Raw genomic sequence first — 16,439 nt, 5'->3', positions numbered from 1 at the left:
GGTTAAAGCCTCTGCCTTCGGCTCAGGTCATGATCCCAGGGTCCTGGGATCGAGTCCCACGTCGGGCTCTCTGCTCAGCGGGGAGCCTGCTTCTCCTCTCTCTCTCTCTCTGCCTACTTGCGATCTCTGTCTGTCAAATAAATAAATAATAAAAAAAACTTAAAATAAAAAGATGTGATTTGAGTAACAAAATTGGCAAAAAAGAGGACATCAATCAAAGACATTAAGAGTCAAGTCTCTGTATGCCATTTAAATTAATCTGATATTTATCTGATTAGAATGTTAGAAATGAAGATGTTAGTTGTAATCTCCAGCAAAACTACTAAGTATACCGAGAATATATAGTAAAACAACATGGGAATTTAGTAGTTATACTAGAAAATAACACAAAAGAAAGCAGGAATGGAGGACTATTCAACCAAAAAGATATAACACATACAGAAAACAAACAGCAAAATGATAGATTTCAATGTTACCTGATAAGTAATTAAATTAAATCTACATGAATTGTACATTACAAGTTATAGAAGTTATAATTATACAAGTAAGAGGCAGGTGTTGGCAGAATGGATACAAAATTATATTCTCTCTCTGCCATCTGCATGAGAGTCATCCTTAAGTCTAAGACACAGAGATTGAAAGTAAAAGGATGCAAAAATAATATACCAAGCCAATGGTCACCAAAAGAGAGCTCAACTGGCTTTGTTAATATAAGGTGTGAGGGCCTGTATGAGGGCCTGGTTAGCCAGAGGAACATAATTGCAACCCCCGGATATAGGGGCGGGCCAGGCCAGATGGAGACATCCAATCAGTGGGGCACGCATATATTTACTGTGGTGTGTTGAAATCTCATTGGCCACCTGTGTGTGGGCCAGGCTCAACCACCTCTATAAAGGTTAGTCTGTGAGGCTGGGGGGAGGGGAGTAGTAGGCAGAGTTGTAGTAGCCGTTGGGATAGCCATTGGGATAGCCGTTGTAGTAGCCATTGGGATAGCCATTGTAGTAGCCATTGGGGTAGCCGTTGGGGTAGTCATCAGGAGCGGCAGCGTCCGGGGAGCAGTGTCGTCCGGGGAGCGGCCTCGTTGGAGCGGTGTCATTCCAGGGAGTGGCCTCCTCCAGGGAGCAGCCTCGCGGAGCAGTTTCGTCGGAGTGGCCTTGCCAGAGCGGCGTCATTCTGGGGAGCAGCCTTGTCCGGGGAGCGGCCTCGTCAGGAGCGGCGTCATGGGGAGCAAAGTCTGCGTCATCGGGGTTGTCGTCCTCATCGTTATCGCCTCTTCATCATTGGGAGTGGCCTCATCTGGGGAGCAGCCTCGTCCGGGGAGCGGCCTCGTCAGGGTCATCGTCGTTGCCTCTTCATAAGAGACGGCCCCTACCAGTCGGTTTGATTTTCGATGCTTGGCGCGAAATAAAGCTTTGCTTGACTTTTGCTTTGCATCAGTCTTGTTCCTTTGATCACGGACCCTAACAAAGGCAAATAAGCTTTTAGCGAATTTTTTCTAGAGATAAGTAAGAACAGGCTAAGGTGACAAAAACATCCATCCTTCAAAGAGATCACTGTAAACATTTTGCACTTGAGAAGAGAGCTCCAAAACACATGAAATTAAAATGGCAAGACCTGTCAACACTAACAGTTGAAAAATTTAATACTGGACTGCTAATAGCAAAGAAAATCTGTGACTTCTTATGATGCTCACATCTGCACTGTGGGGTAGGCAGAGTAGAGGCTGTGATCTATATTTTATGTTTCAGGGCACTGACATTTAGAGAGATTACGTGACTCAGAATCACAGCAATGATGAGGGATGAGGCAGGGGATGCAGGTGCCCCCCTGGGAATAGAGATCTCTGATCACCGGGGTATGAGATCCATGATCACCGGGGTATGAGATCATGCCCAAGCCCTTTCCCTCACTCCCTGGTCTACATCCTCCTGCTCCAAAGGTTGCTGCGAGGAGACAACTGGCACCCTAAGGAAGTACTGGCCCGAGAGAATGGCTCAAAACCCAAGCCAACTCCTGGCTCTATCTTTCAATCCCTGACCCCATGATGGATGGGGGTGGGAGGGGTGATTCAAACATGTCTCCATCTCCTCCTCCCTTGCCCCCCAGAACTTGATGCTAACAGTTGCCTTGCTGGTGGCCAGGGTGACCAGCTGGTATGACTACTGGTCTGCTTGACTCCCAACTGTCTCAGAACCCAGGACATTCTAAACCAACTGCCCACTTGACAGTTGCTCCAAGAATTCATCTTCAGCTGACCAAACCTGGGCGATGAGCAGTTCATTTTGGCTGAGAGAGGGGTCTGCCAGGCTGGTGCTCCAGTGGCTTTAATGGATGAAGTCTACAAGCCCCCAGTATCTTGGTGACCAAGGATCAGACCCATCATCTGAACAGCCAGAACTAAGGCGTGGCTGAGAGCAGGGGCTCCCGGGTTCTGAGTGAGCACCTTCCCTGCTCCTTCCTTCCTCCCCAACATTCAGTCTCTGCTGTACAAACTACAGTCTCTCTACAATCTACTCACTGATTTTATACCCATAGTACCTTTAATGGAGGGGTCAGTGTGATATTTGTGGCTCTACCCTGTTGTTTGGCCGGAAGCCCATTTTGATGCTGCTGGGGCACTGCTGGAGACGGCCACTAGATTTTCTTGAGCACAGATGATTTCCTTGTGAATCCTGGGTTTGAATCCCTTATGATCTTCTTTTTTGTAACCTGAGTCACGATCCTGGAAAGTACACTAACCTTGGAGAGACTAGTTGATATGCGGCTGGGAGAAGACCATGGGAGTGGATTCATTCATTCCTAGGTCACACTCCCGTTTTTCATCACCTATTCCTGGGGAGCTGACTGAATCCAACCTGGGCTCACATAGGGGGGATTGTGGTGTGGCGAGTGCATACCACCCTCAGCAGACTGATGTGCGGGACACAACTTTATTGAGATGAGACAGTATAGCAAAGGCAATATAGAGGACAGTGACTGGGAGCATGGGAGCTGCTGTCTGATGCCTGGTATCCGATCATACTAGAAGCCACACATGCCTGGGAAAATTTCTTAACCCTTCTGTCCTCAGTTCCCTGTGCTGTGATATGGGGTCTGCTTACTAGTATTACCTTATAAAGCTTAGTATAAGAAAATCCAGACAATGCCGAAAGACGATGACTGGCACCTTAGAAGGGCTACATGACTGATCGGATAGAACATGTCTAGAAGAATAATCAAGAAATGCGGGAGTTCCTGCCTTCAGAGAGGAAGCACGGATGGCTACGGGACAGGGGAGGGTGGAAGGTGACCTTTCAGCCATCACATGGGCACAGTGCTTTACCACTCAGGGAGAACATCTGCCACCATCTCCTGTGAGCCCCCTCAAATCCCTATGAGGTGCACAAGGCAGGTGCAGACACCTGTATTTATTTCCCAGTTCATGGCACTGAAGTTAAGAGATTTTAAGTAACTTGTCCAGAGTCATAACACTGAGGCCAGATGGATCTGGGACAGCCATACAGCTGGTACCCTGGGAACTGAGATCTCTGAATGCCCAGAGTTCTCTATATCCTGTCTTGGACTCCAACACCAAAGGCTACCCTCCCTCCGTACCCCCAACTCTTCCTGCTGCCGGGACACAGAAGGTGCCTGTGACAAAGAAGGGCACATGCCTGACTTGGCCTCCTCCCATAGATTTCAATCCCTGACCCAAATGCTATGATGTTTTCCTGAAAGGAAGTCCCTTGAAGGTCAGGGGATCCAATCTGTGTCCCTCTTCCCTCAGCATCTTTACACATCAGTTGCCCGAAGTGAGCTCCTGGGGGTCTGACCAGTGGTCTTCTTCACTCCCACATGACTCAGATTCAACAGAGTTGTTCACTGGATGTACTTGGTTCTCTCTCCAGATATGGACTTTTTGACCTACTTTTGGATGTTGAGAGCAGATCAACTTGACCTTTTTTAATCTTTATTTTCTTGATCACAGACCCTGGGAAATGCATTACAATAGAAAGAGCTGTTGACATCTTGCTATAAGAAGACCACAGAAAAATAAGTGATAACTTTATTCCAACTTTTGATCCCATTGTTCATCATTTGCCTAGCAAAGCCACCTGAGTCAGAGTGTGCTTCAGGAAGGTCTTAGAGTTCATCTATCCTTAAAATACCCAACAGGGAATGTAAACTGATGCAGTCACTATGAAAAACAATATGGAACTTACTCAAATAATCTACAAAAGACTTCCCACTGGTTCCAGCAATCCCACTTTTGGGTAATATATCCAAAATAATTGAAATCTGGATTTCAGAGAGATCTCTGCCTATGTTCTGCAGCACTAGTCACAAAAGCCAAGTTCTAGAAACAATTTCATGTCCACTGATGAAGAAATGGCCAAGGAAAATGCGGTCTATCCATACAATGAGATATTTTTCTGTCTTCAAAGGAAGGAAATCTCAACATGACCTGTCTCTGAAAGGAAGTGCCTTGAAGGGTCAGGGGCGTCCAATCTTTGTCCCTCTTCCCTCAGCATCATCACACATCAGATGCCTGATGTGATTTCCTGGGGATCTGTCCACACTTCTGCCTGGTCCCCAGGTGGCTCAGAGTTCAGGCATTTCGAAGCCAACTGCCCACATGACAAGACTCTTGAGAATTAACTTGCTCTTCACCCACCAACCCTGGATGAACTGTTAGTGCTTATTAATGAGAACAGTTCCCTGCTGCCCTGGTGTTTGATGGTTTGCTTCCTGTGAAAACTTACATTTTATGTCTTGTCTTTAATTGCTGCCTACTTCACATACTGTACACTGCACACATCTTAAGTGTACAGCTTTATGGTTTCTTATAAACATGTCTGCTGCCAACCCTCCGTCCAGTATGTGGAATGGCTCCAGCCCCCTGACTTCCTCCTATAGAAGGACGTCGATGTCCTCACTAACTTTAAGATACAAGCATGAAATCAGCTAGTCCATGAATATTCCAATATAAAAATATTTGGGGCAGCACCCTCAGATGGCAGTGGAGCAGCGGGAGAGCTGGGAGAATCCAATTTCCATGATGGAAGTGTGGGGGCAGGGCAAGGAAGACGGGAGAAGCCTCTCAGAAACATCTGGGCTTTCACAAAGTGAACAGAGTGCGGTGCCCACATGAATTCAGCGACTGCTGCTTTTGCTTCCAGGGCTGTTCTGTTTTTGTGTTCCATTTTGCACACAAATGTTTTAAAGATGAAACTAGCAGGAGACAAATTCTGCTTCATGTGAGAACCTCCAGCATGAACTTGCTGAGACCAGAGGAGCCGCAGTGGGGCAGACCTTGGTCCTTGGTCTACTGTCCTGTTAAACCTCCAGACGTCTTGCAAGTCCAGGTGCTCTGAGGCCCCAGCTGACAGGTGCAGGGTACTTCTTCCCAGGTGTCTAAGAGGCATCTGCAGCACAAACACAGGTGAGCCGCCCTGCTGGCAAGAGACCTCTGTCTTCCTTACTTTTCCCAGGATCCTGAATTGGGGGAAGTCAGGGCCGTGCTCTGCAGGTATCAGTTTCCACGAGAGATGTTCCCAGGGCATCCTTCCCTTACCTGCTGCTCTGGTTCTTAACCCCGTCCTGTTTCCCTTGCGCGGTCTCATGCAGAATGGCCGCCAGGGGGCTCCCTTGGGTTTTGTTGCTTTCCTGGGATTGCCAAAGAGAAAGTGAGGGAAGCAATGGAGAACATGGCACTTGTTTGCCTTCTGCTTTACCTCCCTCTCCTCCACGCTCACATTTCTTCTTATTCTGCCACTTTATCAGCTTTTACGTCCTGCACCCCCTCTCTTGAGCCTAGGACAAGAGAACTTCTGATGCCAGACTTCCGCGGGACCTGACAGCTGGTGGGAAGAGAAGGGGGCATGTTCAGAGCCCCCTCCGGGTACCCGGGGCAGGAGAGCACAAAGATGGGGGGGGGGGGTGCCCAGGGCAGAGCCAAGCTTCTGGAACTCCTCCTGCCGGGGGGTGGGGGTGGTGGCCCAGCCCTTCTCACCGCACCCTCCGGTCTCCCTGCCAGCCACTAATGTCTGCTCAGCTCCACTCAGCAGTGCAGACCTGGGTCAGGAGCCAGGGCAATGCAGGAGAGCAGGTGAGGGAGCCAGTGGCTGGGGATTTTATAGACATGGAAGATGTGAGGACCTTCTCTGCCTGGATGGGATTGGGTCCTTCAGGGTGACAATCATCCAATCAGGGAACCAGGAAGAGTCAGAGAAGGATCTCAGGGGTAAGGAAGCAAGAAAATGAAAAGGAGCTGACAGAGATAAATTGCATACACAGTTCTGCTCCCTCTGTCCTGTCTTCAAAATCTGCAAAGGAACCCGTGCGTGGAGCTTGGCAGGAGTGGCCCAGGAGAGGGAGTGGCCTTAAGAAAAGACAGGGGACAGTCCGGGCTGGAAGTGAGCCCTCAGGCTCCCTGCCCTGGGGATTACATCCCTGACCCCAGAACTCAATCTGTCCACAGCTCTGCAGTCCTCCCTGAGGCCATGATGGCTTCCCCTCTGCCATGAGGGACAGTGTCTCTGATCTCCAGTGCCCTTTTCCAGTCCCCATGTTCCATACTGTGACCTGGAATGAAGGCCTGTGTCATCTTGTCCTTCCAAGAAGGCCGTCACCGTGTCCATGCACTTCTGTGTGGGACGTGACATCCTCAGTACCCACGACTCACTGCTTCCCTTCCTCCTATCTCTCCTGCTCCATGTTCCCTTCCCTTCTCCTGTCACCCCCACAAACCAGATTATTCTATGATACGGGATCAGCAGAGGATTGATCATAGGTATGCTGTCCCCTCTCTAATCAATCAGTTGATCAGTGAGCCAATCCATCCAAACCCAGGGAGACCTGGCATAGGCCTGGGGTTGTGCTGGGCACTGTGAGAGAGAATGGGTACCCATGCCACGTATTGAGTACCTGCCCTATGCCCCAGGGTGACCTCAGTTTCTTGGAGATCCTTAATCCTCAGAATGGCCCCATAAGTTTCCTAGCCACAAAGAGAGGATACACATGAAAGGAAAAGTAACTTGTCCAAATTCCCCTAGACTGTCTGTGGGGTGACAGGGGTTCTAGGGCAGGGGTGGGCACATGAAGACCAGTGCCTGCCTGCTTTTGCCCCAAGTCCTGAGCCCTGGAAAGCCTGGGGGGAGGCCCTGGACAGGCCTGAGGGAAAGTCCCACAGGGGGCCGTGACTATGATACAGGGAGCAGGTCCATTGTTGTGTGGCTGGGGCAGCAGGTTCTGACAGGAGCAGGGACCCCAGCTCCGTGCTCAGAGCCTCAGTTCCAGGAGACCAGCTCATCGAGACCTTGAGAGCCAGTGTAGCCTTCACACAGGCCTTTGGAATTCCCGCCAGCCAGGGAGGGTCTCCGGGCAGCTGCACCTAGGCCTCTCCCCCATGGAGTCAAGCACAGGGTTTATCCTTATCCCAGGTCCAGGGATCTGGGTGAGGAGAGGAGAGAAACATGCTCCAGGGTGTGCTTTTGATCTCTTTTCTGCAGCATGACCTGGAAGCACATATAGGAGGCTAAGTGGGAATATTGTATGTACTGCCCAGCCTGGAAGCAACTTTTCCCCTGAAGGCGGGCCCTGTAGGTGATGTTCCATGGCCCGAGGGTGCGGAGGAAGAAGGTCCCGGGCTCCCCCTGCACCTGGCTCACAGGAAAGCACTCTGTCTCCAGTTCTAGTGTGCATGACAGAGTGTGTCCCACCAGACCGCCTTTGTCCCAGGTCCCACCAAACCCAACCCAGGAACTCCCCTGCTCAGTTCTCAACACACGAATTCAAACATAAACAAGGCTTTGCTGCTTGGCAGAGGCAAAGCAGAAAAGAACAGGTCTGGGGAAAGATATAATCTTCACCAGCAAAGCACACTGAAACCCATCCACAAAATATCTCCTACTATTATGTCATTGATACATGAAGAAAGCAGGACAAGCCATCATGCATATTTACTTCTTCTCTCTGATTTCACAGGCCCCTCCTTCACCTCAGTCTCCAGAGCAGCAAGTGAACCTGACTGCTCCTGGAACCCTTTTCTATCGATTCCTACCTGAGTGTAGTTCTCTACCTGGTGAGTCTTTGTGCTCTGTGCTGCCCTCCTCCATTGTCTCCAGAACCCAATCTTTAGAGACACAAGCATGAGCATCAGGTTATTAGAGAGAGGGGCTCGCTTGTGTCTGCTGCTCCAGCGGAGGCCAGGCTGGCTCGCCCAGCATCACCTGCTTTTCCTTCAGATCCTCAGACCTGTCCTGGGCTCCCTGGAGTCAGAGCCCTTCAACAAGACCTGGAGCACAGCTGCAAACCTGCAGTGAGAGGAAGGATGCCCCTTCACATGGCACTTCCCTGTCTCCATGGGATCACGATAGGGCTCACCTGCACGCAGATCAACCTGAGATCCCAACTGCGGTGGTAACAGTCTGGTTTAGATGGGGTCCGTGAGCAGCCCCTCTGCCAGGCTCAGAACAGGTGCCCAGGGGAGCTGTCTGTGAGGATGGAAATGTCTGTGTTGTATACATGCACTACAGGGCACCTGAAATGGGACTGGTGTGATGAGGGATGGGAATATTCAACTTCATTTAATTAATTTAAACATGAGCAGGCATGTCTTGTTAGTGGCTGCCCCCTGGATAGCCCAGCTCTAGGATCCAAACACAAAGAAGATGTGACCTCCATGGTCTGGGGGTTCCTGCAGAGGACTTTGCTGGCCTGATCTGATCGTTCATTTGCAGGTCCTCCCTGGGTTCCTGCTCCCATGCCAGGCATGACGTGAGACCCTGGGGACACTCACATAGGAAGGTCAATGCCCAGGTCCTAGAGGAATCCCAGCAGAGGCCCACTCGTGAGCAGAGCTGAAGAGCAGGACCCCATACATCTGTGCTGGATGTAATGAGAGCAGCAGAGCAAGGGGGCCACCTCTCTGTCCTCAGGAGTCCGCCTTTCCATTCCCCAGTCCAGGTAAGAGGCTGATCTGAACTCATCCCTCTCCTGGACTAAGGGAGAATGGGACTCAGGGTCTTCTGTCTCCAGCCAGACCCTGTGGTCTGTTCCTGTTAGCCCACATCAGGCCTGACTCCTGTGCACTGCCTCTCCCCAATTTCGAGGAAGGGAAGAGCCTGGGATGTCATGGTAGATGGAATGACAACAGAACAGGAAGGATGTTTCTCCCTGTAGACCTTTGGGAAGACGTCCTTGCCATTCTCAGTCTAGTGACCATGCCTGCGTTGTGCCTCCTTCCCACTTAGAAGAAGCATAAACGCAGCCCTGCCCTGGTTTACTGAGCCTCAGCTTCACTGTGCTCCCCAGATACGGCATTTATTACAAGATGGAGGTTTTGGCAACCTTGCATCAAACATATCTATCGGCCCCATATATTTGAATAGCATCTGCTCACGTTGTGTCTCTGTGTCACATGTTGGTAATTCTCACAGTATTTAAACCTTTTCATTGTTGGTATTTGTCATTGTGATCTGTGATCAGGGATTCCAGCTGACTGAGAGCTCTGATGTTGAGTGTTTTGTAGAACAAACTGTTCTTTATAGAAAGTATGGACTTTACCTTTTATTATGATAGGAGGCTATTGTATACTTAACAGACTACAGGATCATGTAAATGTCACTCTTCTATGCACGGGACACAAAGACATTCACTGGACCCACTCTATTGGGATTTTTGCTTATGCCCTGGGTCTGGAGGAAAAGGCACACTCCCTTGGCACTGTGTCTGTATCCTCTTGTCGATGGCCATGCCTGGGCTCCAGCGATGATGCTGTACTGGTTCTCCTGCCTTCACACCTTGGATTTCGCCCCCTCTCTCTACCCTCATGTGGCCTGTGTGCTCTTTCTGTCTTCCTTCTGCCCCTCTGTGTCTTTCTCCTCTTAAGGTCCAGTCCATGACTCTGTTCTCTCAGGGAGTCCACTGTTCAGCTCTGTGTTCCTAGAGCCCTTGCTCTTGGAGTCACTCATTTTAACAATTACAAGCAGCTTGGGTCCCTTCAAGCACCTGGGGAAACTGATAGAGATGAAGGGTTGCTTGGGACAAGATGTTTGTTTCTGGAGGAAATAAAAGAGTTATTTTCAATCAAGCAGTCTCAGTCCTGGTTACCTGTGGGAAATGTTGAGCCCCACAGGTCAATGAAGTTCCATATGAATAGCATGAGTTTTGGGGGGCCTGAGTGGATCAGTTGGTTAAGTGTCTGCCTTAGATTCAGGTCAAGATCTCAGGATCCTGGATTCAGCCCGTGTTGGGCTCCCTGCTAGTGAGTAGTCTGATTCTCCCTCTATCTCTGCCCTGCTCCTGTTCTCCTTCCCTCTCTCTCTCCCTGCCACTCTCCCCTTCTTTCTCCCTCTCTCTCTATCAAATAAATAAATAAAAACTTCTATTGAAAAAGCCTGAGATTCATGTAGGAGTCATGATTCAAACGACTCCTCAGATCATACTTTGCCTCACTTGGTATATTGTGATTACTAAAATACTACCTTGATTTGTTTGCTTTCAAAGGCTACAGAATAGCCAAGAGGTTGTTTATCTGGTAGGTCCTCCAGCGACATGAATGGCAATCCCTCCGTCACATACTGAGTTTCTCTGGGCCTAGCAATACACCACCTCCCCTTCCCTTCATCCACCTAGGTGGGAAGCCAAGTGCCCACCCTGAGGCTCAGACCCTGAAGACCTTGGGGCTCTCTGTCTATCTGAAAGAGTTTTTCTTGTCCTAAGACACAGAAACCACAGCTCACACAAGTGATGGGAAACCAACTTTCCACACGAGCAGGCCATTTTCTAATTTTGGCAGCATTTTCTGAAGCAAAATATGAGACCCTAGTGAGTAAAAGTTGGATGGAAATCCCATGGAATCCACTGGAGGTTCCTCCTCCTCAGATCCTTCCACAGCTGGGTATTGCATGAGGCTGCACCAGGGGCCACCTGCCCCAGCTCTCCAGCTAAGAGGGGGAACATTCTACCTCAGGCTCCTTTAATCAAAAGGGTTAGGAATGAGAACCAGGCAGGAGGGAGGTATTGGTGGGGGTAATATCCCCTTAAGGCTGATGTATCTGATGGAGCAAGGACCCTGGGATCACTGTAGTCTCGGGGCTGGCAAACACCTCATTCAAGGAAGATCACGAACAAGGATTCTAATTATTACTGATACCAGGGTGCCTGGGTGGCTCAGTGGTCTGCCTTTTGCTCAAGTCACAATTCCAGGTCCCTGCTCAAAGGGGAGCCTGCTTCTCCCTCTCCCTCTGCCTGCCACTCACCCTACTTTTGCATGCTCTCTCTCCATCCAATAAGTAGATCAAATCTTTTTAAAAAGTTGTTACTGATGCCAGCCCCAATGTAGAAATCTCCCTGCAGGAAGTAGAGATATGGGAGAAGGTTCATGGGAGTTGGAGTTATAGTGGGCCTGATCTCAGGACCGGGCTCCAGAGAACATAAAGGCCTCCTCAGGGTTGAGATCTATTATGAAATGAACTGGTCATTGATTCAATAATAGAGCCAGCATCTGACTAAATGTCATTGCACTTCAGATGGAATGGCTGGTCCAGAGGAGAGAGCTCTCCTTGCAGCCTTTTGCAGACCCAGTAGGAAGAGAAAGAAGCCCAGCAGCATGGTGAAGGAAGATTTTCTCTTCCCCAAGTGACAGTCCAGCCAATGAGAGACAGTCATGATTGGGCCCATGAAAAGCCACCACTCTCGAAGAGACAAATAGACCAATGGAACAGAGTAGAGAGCCCAGATGGGGACCCTCAAATCTATGGTCAAATAATGTTTGACAACACAGGAAAAAATATCCAATGGCAAAAAGACTGTCTCTTCAATAAATGGTATTGGGAAAATTGGACAGCTATGTATACAACAATAGAACTTGACCATTCTCTTACACTATATACACAAAGATAAACCCAAATGGATGAAAAACCTCAACGTGAGACAGGAACCCAAAATCCTAAAGGAGAACATGGGCAGTAACCTCTTTGACATCGGCCAGAGCAACTTCTTTCAAGACTCATCTCCAAAGGCAAAGGAAACAAAAGTGAAAATGAACTTTTGGGACTTCATCAAGCTCAAAAACTTCTGCATAGCAAAGGAAACAGTCAACAAAACAAAGCGGCAACCCACAGAATGGGAGAAGATATTCACAAATGAAACTACAGACAAAGGCCTGATGTCCAAGATTTATAAAGAACTTCTCAAACTCAACACACACAAAACAGATAATCCTGTCAAATAAAGGTGCAGAAGACATGAACAGACACTTCTCCAATGAAGACATACAAGTGCCTAGCAGACACATGAAAAAAATGTGCATCATCATTAGGCATCCAGGAAATTCAAATGAAAACCACATTCAGGTACCACTTTATACCAGTTAGGATGGCAAAAATTAACAAGGCAGGAAACAACAAATGTTGGAGAGGATGTGGAGAAAGGGGAACCCTCTTACACTGTTGGTGGGAATGCACTTTGGTGCAGCCACTTTGGAATAAATACAGTGTGGAGATGCCCTAAGAAATTAAAAATAGAACTTCCCTATGACCCTGCCATTGCACTACTGGGTATTTACCCCAAAGATACAGATGCAGTAGAATGAAGGGCCATATGTGTACCCGAACGTACCTAAGCAGTGATGGCCACAATTGCCAAACTGTGGAAAGAGCCAAGATGCCCTTCAACAGACGAATGGATCAAGAGGGTATGGTTGATATATACAATGGAATATACACCTCAATCAGAAAGCATGAATACCCAACTTTTGTATCAACATGGATGGGACTGTGGGAGATGTTGTTGAGTGAAATAAGTCAAGCAGAGAACGTCAATCACCAGATGGTGTTACTTACCTGGGAAACATAAGGAATAACATAGAGGACATTAGGAGAAGGAAAGGAAAAGTGAAGGGGGCGAAATCAGAGGGGGAGATGAACCATGAGAGACTGTGGACTCAAAAACAAACTGAAGATTTTAGAGGGGAGAAGGTGGGAGGATGGGTGAGCCTGGTGGTAGGTATTAAGCAGGGCATGTATTGCGTGCAGCACTGGGAGTTGTACATAACAGTGAATCATGGATCACTGCATCAAAAACTAATGATGTATTTTATGGTGATTAACATAACACAATAAAAATTCCCTAAAAAGCAAAAAAAAGGAAACCCCCAGATCACTCCAATGGACTTTTTTTAAACAATGGACTGCCTACTCCACCTCCCCACCTCTCTAAGAGACAGTCCTCTTCTTTTTTTCTATGCACTTGCCCATCGTTCATTGCATGCTTGTCCCTAGTTGCCATTCCTCAGGTATTCCTGAATAAACCTATCTTGCTGGTCAAATATGGGGCTGTTAAGGAATCGTGAGACCTGATTGTGACCATTCAGAACCCTGTGCACATTTTCCTGGCCGGTGGTGGTATTTTCTTTCCTGGCTTAATTGAGGTGTGTCTGGATTACAGTATACTGTACATAATGAATGTTTACAATTCCATAAAATTGGATGTACATGACTGCAACATGATGGGGAGACTCTCTGGTCTCCGTCTCTGGTTCAAGGCACAGAGTTTCAAAATTCTGTGGAATTCCCTGAATGATAAGATAGCCTCTGTTATACCAGGGACGAGGCTCATTTTGGGCCCCTAAATAACGAAAGACCAAAGGGATGATCAGGTGATTGCAATTTTGAGGCAAAAACTCACTGGGGTGACTGACTGGTGAATGTTTCCCCACCTGGCAGTGTAAAAGAGAGGGCACATAAATCCACCCTTCAAGCCATATAATTGGACATGCTAAATGGGTATCAGTAAGAATGCCAGAGCCCACACAGTGGGAAGAAAAGGAGGTGGAGTGTTGGTACAAAGTCTCTGTCCAAGAACCCTGTGTGGAACGTGGACTGGGGCTTGTCATCCTTTGAGCCCTTAGATCTACCACCTGGTACAGACAGCTGATTTGGAGTCAGGGCCTGTTCCCGTTAGGATGAATGGATATTGGTCCAGTGCAATCCACTTGCCTCTCTTCCCCCCTGGAGAAAATGTCCTACCCATCTGCATCCTCTGTCTCTCTGGTTGACAGACAGAACAGTTCTTGTGGGCATCTTGTATCTCAGAAGTTGCAAGAGGAATATGTCTAGAGTTGGCCCATCTCTGCTTTACTGCAGTCCGTGGACCAAGGTGGCCACCTCCAGCAAGCACACTGGTACATACACTCATCAATTCCAGCCATACCAATCTGTTGGGAGTTCCTTTGATAAGAATTGACAGGTCTTACTTTAATGCTTTCTTCAACTTTCCGTGGTGAATGCCATAGGGCCGTGCCCCCATTTGGGTTTCCTTCTGATAGGTCAGTGTTCCACTGTCCCTCTGCTTGACCATAGGCATAGGCTATTGTTCAGAACCCGAGAAACTCTAAAAATCCAAACACAGGAGCAAATAGCATGCGATCTAGCCCAGGGAGTTGCTTTATTTTTACTTTCTTGATCAGAGTGGTGGTATTCTAAGCAGGAAGCTCTCACTTCACCCCCAAACTGCCATCCAAAAGCCAAGCAACTCTGTAGGTCAATCAGGAGCTGTTATAGGGCACTATCTGTGGGTGGAGGAGGCAACAGAATCATGCAGTTCCTGAGATGTGGCCCCAAAGTCAATTCTAAGGAAATAGGGTGTACCTGCTCACAGACATGCTGAGTAACCATTTCTTTTCCTCTTGTCACATGCCCCATGCACAAACCATTTCTATTTTATTATGGAACTCTTCTGGCCATTGCCCTCCATATTAGAGTGTTTCTCTAACAGCACCAAAGGTATTGTGGGTATTTTAGGTTTCAAGATTCTTTTATGCCCTTCAGTTGCAAGGGCAGAACAATGTCCTGTAGCTAGCTAGTTATTATTCCTCAAATGGAAATTCTCTAAGTTCATGTTTCCAGCAGTTTTCACTGAAAGGGGCTCATAGGGTGACAAGAGAACCATCATGAAGCTCCTGCACTAATTCAGACTGCCAAGTTACATTTCTTAGAAGGAGTAGTGGTTTGATAGAAAGTCAGAATGGGCAATGAAAGCATCGGTTGTCTGAAACAGAGGGAGAGACAAGCATGGTTGGCTGGGTTACACAGCTTCATGAGTGTTTGCTCACAGTTACCATGAGGGGCACAGAGAGTGTGTCCCCACTAGATAGACCCCTCTGCTTTTCTGGTAGACCTAGGGGAAAGGGGGAGCAGAGGATGCTGGTGGAACTATGAAATTCCTCCCAATGGGGGAAGAAGATGAGAGAAGTGCCTGACTCAGTGGCTTGGGCTGTCACTTCTTCTGGCAAAAATGGAGTTAACTGTGAATGCACCTATATCACCAGAAGCTAGAAATAGCCCACTAGTTCTGCACAAATGCAGAGAAGGGGCACTAACAGCTGAGGATAAGGAATGAACACATGCATTGTGCAATGTGTGAGATACCATATTCTTCAGAAAAGACTCTTAGCTCAAGATGTTGGATGCCTGATGGGGCTTAGCCATAGGTTGCTGAGACCACTCCTTCTTTTGGAACCTGCTAATCACAAATGGAAGCCTGCAAACCTGTGTGACCCTAGGAGACATTCTGCTCACGTAATAAGATGATGCACTGAAATAGTTATTAATGTCGGCAATTCACTCTAGGAATATGACACTACCTTTCGACTTTTATTTTTCAGGTCATGTCTACCACATTGCAATAGGCCCTCACACTGGCACTGTGAGTACAACACTGATATGGGGAGTCAAACACATTGGGGAGTACAGGTGAGCTAAAAACCTAGTTTCTGCACCCCACACTTGCTCCTCCAAATATTAGGTATATTCATGTTGATAAGATTTCTGAATCTGTTATATAAATGCTATCTCAAATGAGGATTCTCAGACAGGTGTGATCATTTTTCTGTAAGGTAAATGTGGTCAAAGGCTGGGAGAAGGGGAGAGCAGGCTGAGATTGACTACAATCATATAGCCAAGCTTTTATCAACCATGCCTACCAAATGACACCTCAATAAAAAATTTGAACAGGGAAGCTCAGTGACATTTTTTTGCATTGGCAAACACACTGTTGTTCTGGGAGGGTAACATGACCTGACTGCATCCAGAAAGGGTGTGGAAACTCTGCTTCCAGGACCCTGCCAGACCTGGCACTGTGTGTATCCTTTATTAAGTTGTAATCTTCAGTGTAGCACTTTCCTAAGTCCTATGAATCATTTACAGCCAATTACCAAATCCGAGTGGGTCATGGGAATCCCTGAATTTGTAGCTGGTCTTTTGGAAGTGCAGGTAGCCTTGGGACCTCCAACATGTGGCTGGTGTCTGAAGAAAGGGCAGTCAAGTGTAGCACTTTGCCCTCAACTTGCGGGCTCTCACTGTAACTCTGGGTGGATGGTGTCAGAATGGCATCACCATGCAGTCAATTAGGATAGAGAGAGGACACACATAAATGTCCATGAAGCAATGGTGAGG

The sequence above is a fragment of the Lontra canadensis genome, unplaced genomic scaffold (assembly GCF_010015895.1).
Source record: "Lontra canadensis isolate GAN:19392208 unplaced genomic scaffold, GSC_riverotter_1.0 scaffold87, whole genome shotgun sequence".
Taxonomy (NCBI): domain Eukaryota; kingdom Metazoa; phylum Chordata; class Mammalia; order Carnivora; family Mustelidae; genus Lontra; species Lontra canadensis.
The sequence above is the reverse complement of the archived record's forward strand: the minus strand, read 5'-3'. Positions refer to the sequence as shown.